The sequence below is a fragment of the Setaria viridis genome, chromosome 1 (genome assembly GCF_005286985.2).
Source record: "Setaria viridis chromosome 1, Setaria_viridis_v4.0, whole genome shotgun sequence".
Classification (NCBI taxonomy): Eukaryota; Viridiplantae; Streptophyta; class Magnoliopsida; order Poales; family Poaceae; genus Setaria; species Setaria viridis.
In genome coordinates this window covers 35400113-35416932 of record NC_048263.2, presented here as the reverse complement: position 1 = coordinate 35416932, position 16820 = coordinate 35400113, and the positions used below count along the sequence as shown (strand labels likewise).

The 16820-nt window shown below is 47.4% G+C and overlaps 2 long non-coding RNA genes across 2 annotated transcripts; both read right to left on the bottom strand.

The window, feature by feature from the left end:
• Positions 1-6833: 6833 nt before the first annotated feature.
• LOC140223281 (uncharacterized) lies at positions 6834-10202 on the bottom strand. The gene is made up of 3 exons (XR_011898646.1): positions 9744-10202; positions 8068-8202; positions 6834-7101 (listed from the first exon to the last, which is right to left on the bottom strand). It is a non-coding gene; the product is annotated as an uncharacterized lncRNA (long non-coding RNA).
• A 4386-nt stretch (positions 10203-14588) lies between these two features.
• On the bottom strand, positions 14589-15883 carry LOC117837376 (uncharacterized). The gene is made up of 2 exons (XR_004636333.2): positions 15259-15883; positions 14589-15093 (listed from the first exon to the last, which is right to left on the bottom strand). It is a non-coding gene; the product is annotated as an uncharacterized lncRNA (long non-coding RNA).
• Between the last annotated feature and the right edge of the window lie 937 nt (positions 15884-16820).

The following is a 16820-nucleotide window of genomic DNA, read 5'->3' as shown; positions in this document are numbered from 1 at the left end:
TTTTTGGAGCTTTTCTCAAGCTCCTCTCGGGCAAGCTCCAAATAGAAGGTTGGCTGGGGAAGAAGCTATCTGCGGCCTAATCTAGGCGGCATTTGTGCTAGCGGGCGCTCGCCCAGCGGCCCCGATCACCTTTGTGCTAGTGAGTGCCAATTCCATCCGCTAGTACGCTAATTTGGAGGTGCCAGCACAAATCATTTCTGGCATGGTGTGTATGAGCCAAATAAAGAGCTAGTATCATGAAAGTCTAAAGGTGATATATTACTTTTGAAAAACGCATAATGAATCAATCTAGTAAAAATGCCTTAGCATAAGTATTTTCCCTTCTAATTAATGTACACTAGCTAGAATCTTGAGCAGGTTCATAAATGGCAACACAAATGCAATGAAAGTAACAATAACAAAGAGGGCCGCTGCAGCTAGATAGAGTAAGTCATTCTTCCTCACAAGTAATAATGGTTAAAATGTCACTGTGTGACGGAATAATTATAATATGCTGATTCAAACATCTGCAATCCTAAGGGAAATCCCTACCAAGAAACCACCATGTGCTCTAGTTTTAACTTTTGCCATCTCATGTGGAGACCACTCTAACCATTTTTCTCAATGCACCATGTCTATCCAAAGCACAACTACTTAATTATTAGTCACTCAATTCTCTCTTTTCTATCAACCAATATTTTTCTTCCACACCAGCCATGCACAAACCACTACACCAATACAAAATTTGATAATATCTAGCCTTTGGTTTCTTGTTGATACCATTTTTTTTATATGAGACCCAGTTTTGACATGGTAAAAAGTTAAAAACCTGTAGATGGTTGATGCATGTCTAATAGTTTGTACATGCTCGAAGTCTATAATTAAAAAACTCTACAAAAGTGGTTCATACATGATACGTCATGGTTTTGGTACAGGGGAACGCTATATATGCATACTTACACCACCTAACTAACACGATTTTTTCACAAGTTCTAGCAAAATATCCGGCGTCAATTATAAGTGAATACTATTGATAAGATGGCTCTCTTTTTTAAGAAAATAAAGTGCATGATAATACATTAAGTTTCTCGGAGTTCATAAGCCCGCGGTTCTAGTTTGGTAAGTAACGCTACAAGTTATTTGAGTTTGACCAATCTACCAAGAATAGTGGGTGGGCTGTCATACTCATCAATATATATTTTCTACAGACGCTAAGATGAAATCAATTTTATTTGAAATGGCACGGTTCCACATCGTGCTGGCGCTGGCAGTTGCACGAGCAGTTGACAGACTTCATGCTGGCGGAGCTGGACTGTGGCGGAACCACCTCGAATTAGCTTGATTAAGCAAGGTTAAGCCGCCTAACATGCGACACTTCTGCTTAAACCGAGCTAACGCGGGGTGCCGTCGGATTTCATCCGATTTAACCACTTAACAGGATCGAGTCTAGCAAACCCACACGAAGGTGAGCGGTTACAGAGAATACAACGAGTCCACTGAGTTAAGCAGGTCTTACTCAATTAGTTCGGCCATAAAAATTTACATCAGAGTTTTATAACAAGGAACAACAGATAAAACACTAGCGGAAGACTTCGTCGGGGTCGGATGTCTGGGCGAGGCCAACCAGAACATCACTGAGTCCTCTCCTCGCCGTCCGAGGAGGGGTCCCACTCGACCGTCCAGCCTGGCGGGAGCTGGGGCGGCCAAGCGCCAGCAAGGGAGGGGTCGGGAACAGCAACTTCACCTGAAAGCAGAAGCCACAACAAGGCTGAGCTACTAAGCTCAACAAGACTTAACCGACCGGAGTAAGGACTACTCCTCCTTCTAGACATGCAAGCTTTCTTTTGGCTGAGGGGTTTGTTTGCCAAAAGCACTAGTAATCTAAATTTCAAGTTTTAGCTCCGGTTCTAGGTTCATTTACCAGTCTAGGTTGTGCATCCTGTTCTAAGCAATCATAGAGCCAAACAAGATGTGTAGGTATAATAACAAACATTACCATCATCAGATTCCTCATTTACTCAGGGTGACATAGCGATCAAGAAATCTCAGACTGTGAGAGGCAGACGAATCGATTCGAGTTCTTTAACAATGCATGGTGAACCTAGCCCCACGACATCCACGCACCCGGAGGTCGCTTCCTGTGTCGGCCTTCCCCATCAATCCCCTAACCCGTGTCGGGCCCATTTCCTTTGGTGCAAGGTTCCACAGACCCGGCCTCTGTCGTCCTGTGACCACGCTTTGCCACCACGTGCGACAACCAGCAGGGGAAACTCCGTTCCAAGAACAATGGGGCGACTGCTCACGTCTAGGTTCAATTAGGTACTAGGCTTCCTCATCCCATACTAAGTATGAGGCTAGTACTTTCAAACACTTGATCACGAACACCACCACTGTCGGGCCTTAGCAAGTTTTCATAGACAGACGGGGCGACCATCCGACCACCAAAAAGTTACCAAATCTTGCCCCGTCCATCGTCCTTATAGTTGTAACGGGAGAGTAAATCATGCAACTCCTACAACTCGCGAGTGACAGGAGATCACTCGGCTTTTACCGTCTCCTATTTAAGCAATGCCACTACTCGGTCCAACAACTGGTGCTCATATCAAGGGTTAACTAGGTCATGCACCTAGGGTTTCACACAACTCCTAAACGTAAATGCACAAACATGCTATACGGAAGGCATGCGCAAGTTTGGCGAAACACGTAGGATTTTCATGCAACCGGGGCTTGCCTGCAAGCAAAGGGGACGGAAGCTGCTCGACTTCTGGGGTGACTTCGGCTTCCGCGGGCAGGAACTCGGCTACAGCTTCTTCGTCGGGCGTCGGGTGCAACTCGTAGAAGCCGTCGGCGAGGTGCAGCTCTACACGAATGCAATGCAAGGGTTAGCTTAGACAGTTATTTCAACAGCAACACTGGTTCGCCTGCGCCCAGAAACTTGCGACAAGGAGCAGGAGGTTATGGTGGTTCGAGAGAGCTGATGCTGATCAAGAGGTAAGGGTAGGAAGGAACTAGTGGTCTGATCCTTGAACTAGAGGATGTAATAACTGGGGGTCCTTAGACGCAAGCGCTGAAGGGTTCCCAAGTTTTACACATACACCCTCGAGTTGAAGAAAAAGATCACAGCCAAGCCTTCGGGCGAGGCGGATAAGGGTCGGCGGAACAGACAGGGTCGGGCGAGACGGAACTGGGGTCGGGTGGATAGGAGGGGTCGGGCGAGGCGGACTTAAGGTCGGCAACTCACCTTCTTCCTGAAAGGAAAGCTTGGGGTCGGGAAGAGGTAGACTTGGGCGGAAGGTCTAAAGCTTCGAGCAAGGGCTAAGACCGGCAACGCTCCGGCGGCGGCGCTGCTTCTTGCGGATCACAAGAGAGCTCTACGCAGCACAAAGGAGCAAGCTGCTAGGTGACTTGGAGGAACTGAGAAGGAACTTCTCAAGAACTGGGTGGGTGGCGCTAGGAGCTTGAGCAGAGAGCTAGAGAAGGCTAAAGGCAACAAAGGCGGAGGGCACTCCGGTGACGGGGGCATTCCTTTTATAGCTGCTGGAGCAGAGGAACGGACACGTCGTGGAGAGAGAGAAAGGGAGCGGCGCGAAGGCCGGGAAGAAGCAATGGAGTGCTCTGCCGTGGCGGCGATTGAGCAAACAGGGCGGTGCTGCAGAACTCCGGGGGTGACGCCAGCGATCATTGCGCTATACCGTCAGGGCGGCGTAGGCGCGGGTAGACCGGTGGTTGGGATTTGGCGGAAAGCGGGCGTCGTCGTGCGGAAGAGGTGATAGAAGCGACCGGTTAAACGGCGCTAGAATCGAGGGTGCACAGATGAGAAGACAGGCGGACGCGGGCGCGGGGGAGAGCGCGGAACAACAGATTGTCGGGCGGCTTCTGACAGAGCGGGGAAAGGAACTGTCGCGGCCGCAGTCGGGGTTGGCGGTGGGGGAGTCGTCGTGTAGCGACGACCGGGCGGTGCAACTGTGGCTGAAAGGACGGAAAAGACGGGCGACATCGGTCTCCGGGGCCGGGATCTGGTATCGTGATGATGGGCGCGGGAGACGATGTTCTGCGGAAAGGGTGCAGAGGGCTTCCGCTGCCATTGGGGAAAAGGGGCGCGGGAACCCACTCTGTTGCTTGCCAGAGACAAAACTGGGCGATGGCATCGGAGAAGACGAGCCACGCGGCAAGGAAACTCTGGGGCGGCCATGCAACTCGAGTGCGGCTGTCGTGGGGGATCCGGAAAAGATCTCGCGGGTCCACCGGGGGATAGATCGGACGGGTGAGGAAGATCAGCGGAATCCGACGGTCGGGCTGAGCTCGCGGGGGTCGGAAGAGAAGCGAAGCAGGAAGGGGTCGGATCCAGGGGTCGGGACCGGCGGAAACTGGGCACTTAGGTGCGGTCACACAAAACAACTGACTAAGGTTAAGGGCTGGGATTAAGCCTAACTGGGAAGGCTTAGGGGTCGGTCGTTACATGGACGAGGAGTGAAGGACCTGTTGTTCCCAAGCACGGCAAGTTCCGTCAAGGTCTTCGACGCCTCGCACTCCATCTAGGCCACGCTCCCGCTGGCGAAGGCGACCTTATGCGCCCCCACTCAAGTCAATCATCTTGAGAACTTTGATATGAAATTCCTTCAGTTATGGTTCCAGTTTGATGCCTTCATGGTTGAGTTTCTTTAGTTGTGATGTGATTCCAATTTGATGCCTTCATCGCTTGACGCATCTTTAATCTAGAAACTTTGTTCAGCTTTGAGCACCAATTTCATGCTTTGTTTTGAAATTTCAATGTTCCATGCTTGCATGGTCGTTCACACTTGGATCCACGTTTCTCTGATGTGTTAAGTTGCTACGATGATATGCATGCAACAGTTGGATCCATCTTTTGACAATTTCTGAAATCCAAGTAAAGAAATTCAGACCTTTATTTGTTTGATTTATCTCAATTTCTCAGAGTGGTTGCACCTCGGTACGTAGTGCGTTCATAGCCAATTATGACCACTTGATCCAGTGAATCCAAACAGCATTTTACAAGCGGAAAATTAAATGATTGTTTGGTTTTCTTGTACCCAACAAAATACATGTGAAACAATTTACAGGTGTACATATTTTCAGAACATCCAAACAGGACCTTAACCTTAAATTTTACATAAGCATAAATAATTGCATGACATATCTAACCATATTTTACTTTCTAAAATTTTCATACAGTTTTAGAGATGCTACTCTGCGTTGATAGGTTGATACCACCCTCCCATCTATAAGCTAGCTCCAATCACATGTGTAAATTGTTGGATCGTAGCTTTTGAATCTGAATGGTTATAGAACATACAAAATAATTACAAATACTCCCTCCGTCCCACAAAAACTGTTCGTTTAGAAAATTTTAGACAAGATAGTAGCAATGCTAAAAGTCCAAAGTACCCTAATAACTCTTTTTAATCGGATGGATTATCGAGTAGAATTAATTATGCATGCACGCTTGCAGTAATTGTTGGACCTATTAGCCTTCCTTATTTAGCGAGTATGCCTTGAGCATCGATGGTGAGAGTAAATGATCGATTCGTTAACTGGGTCAGAAGGTATTATGAGGGCTTTGTTGGATTGTCTGAAAGTTATATGGACACTCTTTGGGGGACAGGTTTTGAAGGCTAAAGGCAGTCCCAATGGGACATTGATGATAGTGTCTATCCCTCTTAATTGTCATGCCAACTAAGCAATTTGCTGATGTGGCAGTAGATTTATTATGGAGACAGAGAGAAACCATTTTCTGGAGAGGAAACCAAGTTCTCACGCATACCGATGGGCCAAGAAAGCAGCGAATCTGCATTGGGGAGACCCAAGTAGTTTCTTCTTGCTTACTGCCGGATCCTTTACGCTCGCACCGCTGCTACCCGTCACTCGAGCTCCTTTACATGATGCATAGAGGATCTGGTACTAGAAGGGAGAATGATTGGTTGGATTTTTGTTTAGACTCTAGATAAAAAAATTGTATTGTGAAGGATGATTTCTTGATACAATATCCTAGACTATGGAAACTACGATGGTTTCTTCCATTGGGAGTCCCTAAATGAATAGTCTTTGTGGGACGGAGCGAGTATTTTTACAAAAAAATAATTACAAATCTAAATAATTGAGATTCACTTACATATTGTTGAATAGAAAAAAAAGCAGAACAGAAAATTAATCAAGGCCAAAAGGTCGCTTAACGGGCCTAGTGGGCTATCCGATCGATCACACACCCTCCTTCCTCAGGGCTATTTTAGGAGCCCAAAATCCCGCCGAGATCCCAGCCTTTCCCCGGCCAGGAGCTCCCTGTAAAAATGCGGCACGGGCCAAAAATTCTCGCCAATTGGAAGCCCACGCCAAGGGGCTGGACGACCCGTTTCCTCGCATTTTCCCCAGGGCAGGCCCTACCCCCCTCGAGGGTCCAGCCGCCGCTTCCTTGTGCCGGCTCCCCGAGCGACGCGAGTCGAGGGTCGAGGCATATCCGTTGCTAGCGCCGCACTACGACTCAACGAGGTACCAGATAGTGATGATCTCAACCCGGGGTAACTCCTCCTCGTTGTCAAACCGATCCTAGTAGGAACCTGATCCCTGGCAAGCTGTTGGTTCTCGGTGTCAAGCTCGTACTCTAGGTCAAAGTATAGCTCCTCCTCATCATCATCATCATAGCCTTCATCCTCCTCGTTTTTGCTGAGAGGCAGTGTGGCGGAACCGCCCAAATTAACATAGCTAAAGCACAATTAAGTCGCCCAACACGCGATCGTGTACTTTAATCAAGTTAACTCAGTGGTCCGTCGGATTTCATCCGATAAAAAACTTAACACCGGATCGAGAAAGCAGAGCTCACACGAAGGTGAGTGGTTCCAGAGATTACAATAGTCCATCCAGATTAAATAAGTGCATCAAATTGTTACAACACCAAGTTCGAAATTCAAACATAATTTGTAGAGTTCAGGCAACCGAAATAACTAGGCGGAAGCTAATGTCGTTGCAGGATATCATGACGAAGCCGATCATGACATCAATGATCCCGATCCTCGCCATAAGAGGAAAGATCCTACTCAACCGTCCAACCTGGAGGAAGCTGGGGAGGCCAAGTGCCACTTGCAGCAAGCTCAGAGGCATCAACAACACCTGAAAAGAGATATGCCACAACAAGGCTGAGCGACTACGCTCAAGACTTAGCCGACCGATGGTATTATTCTACCAACACCTAGACATGCAAGCTTTTTGGCTAGAGGGGTTTATTTTTGCCAAAAGCAACTAGTGTAGTTCCTTACTTTCAATATTTTAGTTACAAATTCGACGTTTATTTTTCGGTCTAAGTTAGCAACTATACTAAACAAGCATAGTTTTCAAGCAATTAGTGCAGGTCTAAGGTCATCATCTTTCATTCTTACTCAGTGTAGCATAGCGATCAAGCAGCCCCAAACTGTGAGAGGCAGACAAATCAATTTTAATTTCTTAACCATGCATGGCGAACCTAATCCCATGACATCCATGCACCGCGAAAGGTCGCTTCATTTGTCAGCCATCCCATCAATTCCCAGACCCGTGTCGGGCCCACTTCCCTTGGTACAAGGCTCCATAGACCCAGCCTCTGCCGTTCTATGACCACACTTGTCACCACATGATGCACCAGGGGAAAAACTCAGTTTCCAGAGATAGTGGAACGATCCGCTCACGTCCCGGTTCAATCAGTTACTAGGCTTCCCCATCCCATACTAGGTATGAGATTAGTACTTTCAAACACTTGATCACGAACACTATCACATCTCGACCTTAGTCCAATTTCATGTAGACAGACGGGGCAAACCATCAAGTACCGAACATAAGCCTGGCCCCGTCCATCGTCCTTATAGTTGCAACATAAGTAAAGCAATCAACTCCCATAACTCGCGAGTGACAGGAAATCACTCGACCTTTACCGAGTCCTATTAAGCATTGCAACTACTCGACTTAACATACTAGTGTTCAGATCAAGGGTACTATATTCATGCATCTATGGTTTCAATCAACTCCTAGAACGTAAATGCGCAATCAAAGCAATCAATTGTATTGCAAGTATTTAAAGATAGGAAATCATGCTCTGGGGCTTGCCTTCACACGGGGAGTTAGCAAACTGGTGCTCGGCTTGCTCCGGTATAGGCTCGGCTCCGATGTGATGCAGACCCGCTACGGCTCCTTCTTCAGGCGCTAGGTGAAGCTCGTATGTCCCGTCAGCGAGGTTCAGCTCTACACAAATGCAAATGCATCAAGTTCAACTTCCATACTTTCTCATATAGGATGCAAAACGTGAAATAGCACTGAAGTATCAAATTACATTATGACCACATTCACCTAAACAAGGTTCTACACCTTCTTTATCTGCATAAAGTAAGGTGTGTTATGGTGTAAACTCGGGGTTGATGTGATGGTGATTGTGTACATATATACAACTTAACTTTATTAAACTTCAGAGCGGAAAGTTATCATATTTCTGAATGTTCTTTTGTACCTCTTCCGAAAATTACCTTTATCATTACTCAAGGTTTCTTTCTTCCATTTAGTTAGGTCCATCTTCCAGATTTTATTTCTATCTTCAAATAGTAAGCTATGAAGCCACAAATTTAACAAAAACTCAACTTTGTCATAGATATGCTACTGCATAAATTTTAGGTCCATTGGAGGTGCATAAAAAGAATTAGAATTACTTTATTACCCTAAGGTAGCATACACTTAAACATTTTTAAAACAGAAACCATAATAAATTCGGTCGTGAAATTTTAACAGAGAGTTATAGGGGTGATACAGAGCCTTTGGTGAATTTCTTATAGTTTTTGGTGAAGGACCTCTATTTCTCATATATTACTCCTATTTATCTTTCTCTAAAAAGGAGAGTGGGTTTTATTTACTTTCAGATAAGGTTTCATACTTTCCTTGTGAACTATACTTCATCACTCATCCGCTCCATGTGGTTTCACATTTTTCTCCTCTCTGGATTAAGTATTGTGCAAAAGATAATTTAAACCTTAGATTGTAGTTATAAAACTAAAACAGAGACTTAAACATCTGAGATAGGCTCCAAATTATTTTTCCAAGCTTTTATTCTCTAAGACAAGCACTTGAGAGTTAGATTTACCTTTTTAGCATTTTTCTGTGATTTGCTATGATTTAAAATAGCTTAAACAAGGATTATATCATATAACATTAATTCTAACAGAGAAATGTGCAAACTTATTTTTATATGAAACTACACAGAATACTGAGTCTAAAAAATTTATCTTGCATTTTTATCATTTTTCTACACTTTTCTATACCTTTTTAAAGCTTCTAGGAAATAAAGAAAACCGAGGCAAACTTGCAATCTAGCCCTCAAGTCTACACTTTAATCGTGCAAAGGTCCCTAGTTTTTTGCGCCTACACCCCTGGACAGATCCCCCCCCTAAACATAAATCTAGAACTTTATGAATACCCCCTAGGCTTTCTTTTCCTCTCGTGAACAAGTCCTTGATCTCCTTCAACCTCCGCATCAGAACATAGGAACGCCCAAAACATGGCAGGACCGGCAGCGGCGCACCCACGCTGGCGCGGCTGTGCCCTTCCCCTCGCCGGTGACTGCCCCAAAACGATCCCAAAGGTCTAGCGCACCTCCTCCTGCCCTCATCTCCCCGAGAAAACAACCCTAACCTACCTGTTGACGAGAGACCGCGCCCGACCGACGACATGACCAAAATCGACCGTGGAAACTTGGCCAACAAGAAGAACAAGCATGCGCATGAGCACCAGGGCCTCACCTAGGTTCGCTTTGAGCACTTGGTTGGGGATGATGATGGCCAAAGCATGGGGAACCACGTTGAGGCAAGGGGCGGCGGGTGGAGTTCCTGAAGTTGGGGGAAAACTTCAATTTCCGGCGGCTCCGTGGACGGTGGGCGACGGGGAGTGGTCGAGGGCGTGGCTGAGGAAGTGGAGGAGCTTCAGGCGTGGGCTATTGGAGGGAGATGGACGGAGCGTGGAGGATTTTGCCGGCGAACATAGGGAAGTGCTGGAGCTCGGTTGTTTGCAAATGGCACTGGGAGTTTTGGTTCGGAGACAGGAGGCTTGGGGAGGGGGAGTGAGTGCGAGGAGAGGCTGCCGGGCGAGGTGATAAGGCCGAGCAGTGAGTGGGGGAGCCGCTGCGTGGGGCTAGGCTTCGTTGCGTCGCTGTCCAGGGCGCCGATTGGGTGAAGGTGGCGGTGGCCGGTGCCGGGCGCGCGCACTGCAGCGCCGGGATTGGGCACAGCGGGGCTCGGGCAGGGATGGGGCGGGCAGGCGACGCTATAGGGCGAGGCGGTGCTCGTCGGGTCAGCTCGCAGGCGTGGGTTGGGCAACGGCGTGGTGCCGGTGAGCGGGAGCCACGCAGTGGGCGGCGAGCAGAGCGTGCGACGCATGCGCTCTGGCGCGAGCAGGGGCGCGAGGGATTCGCGGGTCAAAGCGATGGGCCGGTCTTTGGGACCGTTTTACTTCGGATTTTTGAACGGCACTTAAAAAATTACCTTTCTACGACTTGTAGAGCTAACATCCCGGTTCAAAAGTTACAAAGGGTGTTTGGTCAAAAACGGTTTGGTTTTGAACTTAGAAAGCTCCAAACTTTACTAGAACGGGCAAAAATTCAGACTTAGCGAAATTTCAGAATTGTGCCGGGTTGACCAAACTGGCTGTGTTTGACCTCAATTTTGAAAATCTTTTGTGCAGATTTTGTCCTACTCTAAAAATCAAAGTTGTTAAGGACTCGTAGCACTAAAATGTTCTTATAAGGTTTGACTTGAGCTTACATTAGAAATTTTGAGAAAAAGGACTGCAAATTTGGGGCTTTTCATGTTTTTCTTAAATTGCCACTGATTTGAATTCTGAGTTTTTGAAAGCTTTCTGCTCAGATTCAAAGAAAACACCAAAAATAAAAGTAGTTGGGAAGGTGGAGTTTTACAACTCTTAGTTGGACAAAATTTCAGGTTCTTATATAAAATTTTAAATTATGGACTAATCACCTTTTAAGCTCTTTGGGGCAAAAGTTGACCCTTGACTTGTTTAATTAGCTGTTAATTGCTTCATTTAGGCTTAAACAAGGTTTAGCTAACCTAGGGTTGTTACAGGCAGCTCATCAACACCGTCATCGTCATCATAGTCCTCATCAACGTCGCTCCATGATAAATAGTCGTAACCAAAGCTATCCAGCGGGTGCCTGATGACGCGTTTGTAATCGCTGATCGTGGGCACTTGGTCTTCGTGTAAGACGAGGTCCAAGGCAAACAGGTCCTCGGCCCTGGTAATCCCGTAGAGCTGGTCTCCCAGGAAGGCAATGTCGACGATGTACATGAAGGGAGGAGTCGATGGCTTGGGCGTCCACGTGCATGCCTCTCCCAAGCTGGCTTAGGACGAAAGGGTAATGCCGGCTCTCGATTATGACGGCGACTACATCATCGCTGGCCGTGGAGTGCATGAGCACCTTGCTCACACGAAACACTCGGGGATCTGGAGCTCTGGCGCTGAGGGCGTCCACGTCGGGAGTGGCACGGCCGTGTCGGAGAACGGGTTGTGCAGCAAGAACGCGTTCGCCCCCGACGATGGCTTGCCGTGGAGGGCAAGCTAGCCGCTGGTGGAGCCGATGCAGGTGGTGTTCTCGGGATGTTGGAGGCGGTGCAGACCACCGCCGGATGGCTTGACGAAGACGCCGTGGGGGAGGACAGCCGACGGCAGGTGGCGCTCGCCGTCAGAGAGCGTCAGGAAGGAACCATCGGGGAGGACGACCCACGGTCTTAGCGGCGTCCGGGGACAGCGGTGGCGCACGGCCAAGTGCCATGAACGGCGTACGGCGGCGAAGCGGGCGCGGTCGGCGGGCTTAGGGCAGCAGGCGGCGATCTTGCCAAGGAGCTCCGGCAGCAGGTCAGACCATGCTGTAGATTGCGACGCCATGGCCATTGTTTTTTGCGATCTAGTCTAGCTATAAATCAGGGAACTATCGGCATGTACGCACGCCGCAGGTACATCTACTCTAGCTATATATACCCACGATCCTCTTTCGACTTGCCCTAGAACACCTTCCTTTTCCTTGCACAACAGTTTAATATTGTTCCATAGGATCCAGTCGGTCAGGGTTGCAATCGACTCGCGCAAAAACAAAAGCATACGGAAAAGCTATCGCCTATCGGGCGCTCGAGCCGAGCGTCTCTGCCGGTTCGGGCGCTCGTCCGTCGGATTTGACGTGGCACGTGTGGTTCTCCGTTCGATCTGCTGTTGTACGACGACCTCTGTTTGCTTCTTGGCTTTGTGACTGTTCCATGGGTCACACCTTAACTGCAGTATCTTGACCATTCTGAAACACCCCAGCCGTATCACGAAGGGTAGTTGCATAAACACAGCCGCCATTTCGTTCTTCCTAGGGTTCAGAGCAGCCATGTGAGATGATCTCTAGGATTTCGTGTGCCTTTTCTCCATCGTTTTCTGATCTGCTGAATGCTCACGAGGGTGAGCCCCTCCGTTGCGGATCAGTTGTATATGTGGTAGGTGCAAATCCGATCCGTTCGAGTTTTTAGAATAAATATATTATAATCCTTGTATTATGATATGATGACCCTATATATTTCTACTGCTCGTTAGAGTGTTTGATTGCAGTGGTGGAGCTTCAACTGAGAATGAGAGAGGGCCAATAAGGAACATAGGAGGCCAAATTAACAATTTCCTTGGTGCTTAAGTGGTAGAATTAAGTGATTCTGAATTAAGTGGCAGAATAAGTTTTTTCAGAATTAAGTGATTCTGAAAAAAAAATAATTTTTTAAGTGATTCTGAAACAAATTAACAAGCTCACGGTTCGAACTTTACTTGAAGGTCGATTTTCCTGTACATGCAGCAGGACATGTCCACTGTGTGCAAGATTCGATTTTTGCCTTGAGAAATCGATTTTTACCGCACTGGATCTGGCCCATATGTTATGAAACACATGCAGGTATGCAACCTGCTGGAGTGACGAAGGCATGCATGTGACTGCAACCGCCTGGAGAGAGAGAAGGCGCAGTCAGCACTGAACTTGGATGTAACAGCTCCAGCATGTGTGGCTGATATTGTAACAGGAGGTCTCCCGGCTAGTTTTATCAGTGCACTGAAATCTCCCAAGACTTGTGTACATACAAGATAAAAACTAGCCGGGATCTGTATGTATTGTAACAGGAGAGTTTCCAGGATTTGTATTACAAGCAGATTTGTATGTATGTATACAAGAGACAGCACTACACTTGACCCTTAATGCTACCAGTAGTGTTAATCAATGGTTCATGATCTTCGTTCCTGTATTGTGCAAGTTTAATTTGTTGCAAGAGGTCGATTGGTGCAGAGACGTCCATCAGACGTATCATGCTTGCTCTACACGTGTGACGTTCGTACGTTGGGATAGAAAGAACTACTAGTAGAGAATTCACCTTCCATGCGTCCAATTTTATCCCGGTTTAAAGTTGGTTCGGGACAAAAGGTTCACCAACCGGGACTAAAGCTCGGTCACTGGTGGGGGGCTCACCAACCGGGATATTTTATCCCGGTTGCAAAGGCTAGTGAAAAAAAAAGATCCTGAGAGGCCTTTTATCCCGATTTGAAACACCAACCGGGATAAAAGACTCCCCCTTTTTATCCCGGTCGAGAGCCTTTTATCCCGATTTGAAATACCAACCGGGATAAAAGACCATATTTCACGTGAAAAATCACGTGACTTGTGGCTTGCGACGTGCGCGTGTGGGGGGCCTCCTGGGAGGATGGATTTTTGGAAGATTTGCATCTTACCAACCGGGATTAAAGGCCAATTCTCTACTAGTGAACCTCGAAAGGAAAAATGTAAGCTAGTTGAGATGCTCTAGTACTATCATATCTCTACATCACTACATGACATGGAAACTTTGCAAGCAGTCATCACAAATGGATGCGTCCATGGTGTAGAGGACGGCGGTTTTGCACTCCGAGATGATCCACTCGTACTCTGCATATCAGCATGCACGCTACATGGTGTCAGACGACGGTTGTTTCATCCTTGTGTACGCTGCTCTCATCAGGTCGTGCATGCATAGCTTTGCATTGCAATTTGCACACCGGAGAACACGCAAAATTAACCGCGCGGGACCCGAGTAGAGTGCCCCACGGCGGCCGGCCAATATGCATCAAGGTGCGGGCGCGGCGGGCTGCCTTGCGGCGCCGGCGGCCTTGTGATAGCCAGGCAAGAAGCGGCCGGGCTACTGTGATCGCTAGCTGCGCGACTCCCATCTTGGACGCCAGCGTGGGCAGCTGATCAGTGATCACGAACCAGCTTTGCGAGCCGAGCCAGGGCGGGCGTCAACCAGCAACTGTTGGAGCTGTGCCTGTGTGCCGTTTGCACAATAGCATTGGATCCTAGGGCCATCGAGATTCGAGAGCAGGTCTGCCAAAGTCTGGGGGTCAATTTGCATATGCCAACCGGCAATTCTTTTCCGTCGATCATGCATATGTGGTGAGTCGTGGGCCAGCGTCCGCCAAACACAAACCAAGACACAGCGCTAGACAAGAGTCGAGAAGAAAAATGTTCGCTCTCCATTATACTACAACTTTGATGCTCGTGCGCTTCAATATGCATGAAGGAAATCAAGTGATGAGCCTTGGACATACTAGAGCATTACATTGTTATTGAAAGATAAGATGGAGCTATAGCACACAGTACAGCATCACTTCTGCTACTACACTACGACCACAACCACATAACAAGAGCATGCACGTACGTGCTGGGGTAGATAGAACAAACACGGAAATAACTCGATCTAGGAACAAGTGCGAAGAATGCACGCGCATCGTTATTTATTTGCTAAAAGAAACTCCTAGCACGCAGCTAGTTATCAGGCGCCGCTTGCCCGCCAGCAGCTCCTCCCTGCCCAGCGGCACCGGCGCCCCCGCCTTGCCCGGCACCTCCTTGGCCGCCGTCGACACCTCCAACTTGCCCGGCACCGCCACCAGCTCCACCTTGTCCAGCCCCGCCTTGCCCACCACCTCCATGCTGATGGCGTGCGGCATGGCCATTGATGAAGGCCTGCGTAGTAGCATAAGCACTCATGTTGCAAACATCGCAGGTCCAGTGAACTCGAGCCGCCGCCATTCGTACGTCTGTCAAGGAAGACAAAGCTAGCTAGCGGTTCGCGTCGAACACCATTTGCAAAATATAAATCCAAGAGGCCGGCCGGGTAGCTAGCTAGGTATATGTCCGTGTCTTGTCCTCGATCTCACACCATGCTAGTATCAGATAACTAATTAACCACAAACAACAATTACCTGATGGGGGGGTATCGGTCGAGTAGCCTCAGCTCTGGTGTAAGAGTTTCAAGTTTGTTGCAGGCAGGTAGCTATCTTGGGTTGGGTGTGGATTGTAGAGGGAATAGGAGGCCTTATATGGACGCGGCCGAGCGGAGGGAAGGGACTCCATTGCCATGATTTATACGTGTTCCTGCTCCGGGTGGATACTGGATAGGGCCTTGGTGGAAGGGACCACATGCATGCAGGCCGTTCCTCACCATCCACCCTAAGCACACATGAAAACACAGACCCTTTCCTTAATTCCTTCCCTTTACTTTGGCAAACAGATTCGTTGACAAAGTGCCACCTCAGGCAGTTCTCCGAGCAGGCCGGGCAAGCAGCCGCGCGCTTCACGACGCCGGGCATGGAGGATCGGTGTCGTATCGTCGGATCGGATGATTACCATGATGATAAGCTGAAGCTTGCAATTGGGAAGGCACCGCCGCCTGTGCCAACGGGGTGAGACACAAACACACACCCCTGAAATTCTGGGAAGTGTGATATAATAAAAGCGAAACTACAAAGAGAGAAGAAAAATAGAAGTAGAAAAAAATCGAGAGCAAAAATAGGAAAAAGGCCTGATGCACGGCTGCTGAACGTTTTAGTCTGCTCTGTGCAATACCTTTTTCTTAGCCTAACCGAGGACCAGCTTCACAAGAATTTCAAAGTCCACCTCTGGTGCAGTATTTCCTTAACTTTTCCTTTTTAATACGGAGTAACTGCAAATCGTATACAAACTTCAAGAGGTCAAATATCTGGAGCACTTCTTCATATGCGACAGTATGAAAGACTTTAATCATGTGCTACCATACTTCTATGTATACATTATATTAGTGACCAAAACATCTTTACTACCTGTTGTGTAGGTTGAAGCTGACTAAATTCCTGTGACAATGTCCAGACCACACTTATTTAGTTATTTAGGCTAATCCAAGTTTCGTACTGATGTTTCCAAAACAACCACATAATTAAGAATGAAATGAAATGGTGTTTGAAACTACCCTCCCCAATGCATAATTTTATGGTGTGGTTTTATAGGATCAAAATTGCATTTAATTTCATGACCTATTGAGAGTTGGTATTCGTGTATTGGTTTCATCCACATGAAATTGGTTCCTTCTCTCTCTTCTTTAATTTCATGCCATGTCATCAAAAAATCATATATGGCATACTAATTAATGAGAATGAAACCTCATAAAACTCTCTATTGGGAGTAGCCTTATGGATAGCGTGGTAACGGTTCCACAAACTTAGCATTTTAGAGTTCCACCTTTAATTTGTCAAAGTGTTACGAAATCCATCTGAGTGTTGAGGGTGACACAACTTTTTCCCATTTTTGAGAATAAAAGAATAGACACAACCTATTTTGGGTGGTAACAACGCACCAACTGGCAGATACTACTATACTACGCTAACTGTTGCATTTTTAACCTGTACTAACCAGTAGATCAAGGTGAAAGGACCAGTTCATTTCATACCCCAAAATCTAAAAGAAGAAACTGCAGCTGCGAAGAAAGAGTTCCATGAAGCATATTGCAAGA